The sequence below is a fragment of the Nomia melanderi genome, unplaced genomic scaffold (genome assembly GCF_051020985.1).
Source record: "Nomia melanderi isolate GNS246 unplaced genomic scaffold, iyNomMela1 scaffold0658, whole genome shotgun sequence".
Classification (NCBI taxonomy): Eukaryota; Metazoa; Arthropoda; class Insecta; order Hymenoptera; family Halictidae; genus Nomia; species Nomia melanderi.
Genome location: NW_027475772.1, coordinates 27,501 through 32,158, shown reverse-complemented (window position 1 = coordinate 32,158; position 4,658 = coordinate 27,501). Strand labels below are relative to the sequence as shown.

At 49.3% G+C, this 4,658-nt stretch overlaps 1 non-coding gene across 1 annotated transcript; it reads left to right on the top strand.

Moving 5' to 3' along the window:
- Positions 1 to 2,469: 2,469 nt before the first annotated feature.
- Positions 2,470 to 2,624, top strand: LOC143176604 (5.8S ribosomal RNA). Its single transcript, XR_013001130.1, has one exon. It is a non-coding gene; the product is annotated as a 5.8S ribosomal RNA (ribosomal RNA).
- The last annotated feature ends 2,034 nt before the right edge of the window (positions 2,625 to 4,658 follow it).

Below are 4,658 nucleotides of genomic sequence, written 5' to 3'. Positions count from 1 at the left end.
TGGGACGATCCACGCGAAGAGATCATTCCTGCTTGCGTGAGGTGCGATAGCGCCGATTCGCTTTTCTGTACGGGGAGAAATAGAACGATGAGTTGACTTATCGGGTCTTCGTTGGAATTACCGTCGCTGGCATTGTAAACTCCAGATGACCTTGTGATTCCTTCGTCGGGCACTGGTAAAGGGTGGCGATGATTCGTTCTATAATAGAAATACCCGTCGTAGCGATTCGGCCGTGTCACCCGCCACGAAAATCTCTCTCGTCGTGGAATCCCCGCGTCGTAGAGTAAACGCGAAGGCTTGCTATAGAAGACTATAGTTTATACGCCTGTGGTTCACCGGTTGCCTGCTCTCCGGGGTACGCGATCGCGCAGGAGTTACGGAAGAACTTGATGGGCCACGATCTCCAAGCGGCTATATCTTTCGACGATGGGACGATTCACGCGAAGAGAACGTTCGTGCATGCGTGAGGTGCGATAGCGTTGATTCGCTTGTCTGTACGGGGAGAAATAGAACGATGAGTTGACTTATCGGGTCTTCGTTGGAATTACCGTCGCTGGCATTGTAAACTCCAGATGACCTTGTGATTCCTTCGTCGGGCACTGGTAAAGGGTGGCGATGATTCGTTCTATAATAGAAATACCCGTCGTAGCGTTTCGACCGATGTCACCCGCCACGAAATTCTCTCTCGTCGTGGAATCCCCGCGTCGGAGAGTAACCGCCGAAGGCTTGCTATAGAAGACTATAGTTTATACGCCTGTGGTTCACCGGTTGCCGGCTCTCCGGGGCACGCGATCGCGCGAAGGTTACGGAGGGACGTGAAGCGCCCGAGCAATGAAACGTCCGCAGGAGGAAACGAGCAACCGCCGAACATTGTTTCGCGACGTTTCCATAATGTATTGTCGTTTCGCTCGCATCCCGCTTCTTTCCCCTAGTTTCCTCGACGCGTAGTTTCGCAGCCTTAGTGGACGAATCATTCTCGATTCGAGGAAAGATATGCAGTGGGGCGTGCAATGAGCCCGCCAGAGACCACGATCTCCAATGCGTCTTTACATCTTTCGACGATGGGATGATCCACGCGAAGAGAACGTTCGTGCTTGCGCGAGGTGCGTTAGCGTCGATTCGCTTTTCTGTACGGGGAGAAATAGAACGATGAGTTGACTTATCGGGTCTTCGTTGGAATTACCGTCGCTGGCATTGTAAACTCCAGATGACCTTGTGATTCCTTCGTCGGGCACTGGTAAAGGGTGGCGATGATTCGTTCTATAATAGAAATACCCGTCGTAGCGATTCGGCCGAGTCACCCGCCACGAAACTGTCTCTCTTTCGTCGTGGAAACCCCGCGTCGGAGAGTAAAACGCGCGAAGGCTGTGACTGTAACATATATATATACAGTATACAATGCCTGTGGTTTTTGCGCGTGTCGGCTCTTCGGTATACGCGATCGGCCAGAGTTACGGAGGGACGGTGAAGCGCACGAGAAATTGAAACGGCCGCACGATTGGAACCGAGCAACCGTCGAACATTGTTTCGCGACGTTTCCATAATGCGTTTTCGTTTCGCTCGCATACCGCTTCTTTTCCCCTAGTCTCTGAGACGCGTTTTCGAGCCGTTCTTCTACTATCGATTCTCGTAGAGAGAAGGGACCGGGTAGTCTGGAAGTGGAACCCGCATCTTGCGTGTACCGTACACGGAATTGAGAGGACCGGCCGTGAAGCTCGTTTTAAAGCCGTGCGTCTGACACCCAACTCTTGCGCGCCAATTTCGCGGCAAGAGATAATATGGGACGAATGACCGGCAAAGAGCCAGCTGTGAAGTCTGTTTTTTTAATCGAATCCGTGGACGTGTGTATGCCGTAGCGTCGCTCGTCGTGTTCGTTCATGGTCGTTCCGAGAGAAAGAACGAAAGCGGTAACGAAGGGACCGGCCGTGAAGCTCGTTTTAAAGCCGCGCGTCTGACACCCAACTCTTGCGCGCCAATTTCGCGGCAAGAGATAACATGGGACGAATGACCGGCAAAGAGCCAGCTGTGAAGTCTTTTTTCATTATTTGCTTTCAATCGATCGATCGGTACGATTCGTGCAACGTTTCGCGCGATGCGACGCGAAAACATGCGCGCAACAATAGATGCGTCTGATCGGAAGAACGCGAGGGTCGACTGCACGCGATGGATTCAGTATCGGGTAGGATACAAAATATATCCCCGTCGTTTCCACGCGTGCGAGTCTTCTGCGTCTTTCGCGGGTTTTTGAATGCACTATACGCCCGGAACGTCGAGAAATATATACATATTACTTGAACGTTTTTCGTCTCGAAAGGCTTCGGTGTCGTCTCCAAGGCGACGCCTGAATCTCCTTCGCGCGCTGGTCGGAGATTCAGGTATCAACTTTTATCTTCTCTTTGAAAGAAGAGAGATATTAGGTCGAACAAATGAGAATAAAATTATATATGTGAAATATAAAATTTATACGATTACCCTGAACGGTGGATCACTTGGCTCGTGGGTCGATGAAGAACGCAGCTAATTGCGCGTCAACGTGTGAACTGCAGGACACATGAACATCGACATTTCGAACGCACATTGCGGTCCACGGATACAATTCCTGGACCACGCCTGGCTGAGGGTCGTTTACGTACCATACACTGCTTGCGTAGCTCTGTCAAATCCCCGCCGTCGTTCACCTCTTCGGATCGAACGTTTTTTTACCGAAGGGCGCAAAGAACGTTTCTGAGTCGGGTTAAGAGAAGGATGCTACGTACGAGCGAACGATGGGTGTCTCGTCGGCGTTTGTCGCGGACACGCGAAAATTCTGTGAATTTCACGGACAGTGTACGTTCTAGTTGTTGCAAAACGATCGGAATCGTTTGTATGGACTCGCGTGAGTGTTCGCGGCGTCGTGCGTCGTTCAATTACGACCGCCCGCGGATACCGCTCCACTGCGATATGGATCTGAGCGACAACTTTTTCGGCTGTTCGTGAGATGAACGGTTTCGTGTGTTTAGAAAAATTTTTTTTCCCGCGCTCCCGACGTCACCTGAAATGATGCGTCAGAGGTGAAAGAAAATATTAAGAAGTCGAGAGAGAGAGAGACTACACACGTTTTATTCATATTTTGTATACCGTGCGTGAGACGGATGTGCACGACACGTCGTATGTCGGTATATTACCGACTGGCCCCAGGGAGATTGTTTTCTTCCTCTCTTACGAATGAGATGTACGTTTCGGAGGATCGTCGTTACCGAAACACACGGCAAAACGAGACTTCTCGCAGCAGAACCTTTATACACAATACACATCGACTCTTTTTACCCCGAGAGAGAGAGAAAAGGTGTATTTCTTTTTTTTATTTTTCGAATTCGACGCACGAACGCTTTGACGACTGGAGAAAAACACGGTGTGTGTTAAAATCGTGCGGGACGAGCATGCGTATTCGTAACGGGTCGAATAGTTCTTATTCCCCGTCGTCGCGTGTCCTCGCTGGACCACCACCGTGCGCTTCCGCCACGTTCAGTTGAATTTCGAAATATATATATATAAAAAGAATCACCATATACTCTCTTTCGGGAGGTGTATTTTTATCGGTTTCTGCTATAGAGAAGAGACGGAGATCGTGTTGTGAGGTGTAACGTTTCTGTATCCCCGTTTCGGAGGATCGTCGTTATCGGCGGAACACACGTCAAAACGAGACTTCTCGCAGAACCTTTATACACAATACACATCGACTCTTTTACCCCGAGAGAGAGAAAAGGTGTTTTTCTTTTTTTTTTATTTTTCGAATTCGACGCACGAACGCTTTGACGACTGGAGAAAAACACGGTGTGTGTTAAAATCGTGCGGGACGAGCATGCGTATTCGTAACGGGTCGAATAGTTCTTATTCCCCGTCGTCGCGTGTCCTCGCTGGACCACCACCGTGCGCTTCCGCCACGTTCAGTTGTATTTCGAAATATATATATATATAAAAAGAATCACCATATACTCTCTTTCGGGAGGTGTATTTTTATCGGTTTCTGCTATAGAGAAGAGACGGACGATCGTGTGTGACACCACGTGGTAACGTTTCCGTATCCCCGTAAAATACGTTTATCTTTTCTCGTAGAAAAGAGAGAGGAAGAGGCAGGAGCTCCTCTTTGGCGAGGCTTTCGAACGTCGCGTCCCGTCCGCCGGAATATAATGATATAAATATATAACCGCCGCCGACTTTGTGCGAAAGCGTTGAAACGAACGCGTCGGTCGCCCCATGGTGTGTGTTTGTCGTGTCTTCTTTTCCTCTTCTGCACTTCTCTTCACTGTCGATCGCGAGACCGCGCGAGATCCGCTTCGGTCGTCCAGTCCCCGAAAATTCTTCTCGGACGGGCGTTAAAGTTAACCGGAGCGCGAGATCGTCTAGCGAGAGTCTTTTTCGCGATCGAGTAAAATGTGATAGAAGAAGGAGAAGAGTGTAAAAAGAGAATATAGACACGCGACGCAGCAGAGACCACTGGTGAGGCGCATAAGACGCGTTCGCGAACGATTTTTCGCGACGATACGGAGTCGCGCGTGTCGCGGTATATTTATCATTTATATACGTTATAATATGAATATTGTTGTGTTCGAACGCACTCTCCTCTAGACTTTGTTTTTTTTGCCTTTGAGCGATTTTTATGAAATTCGATTGAATTT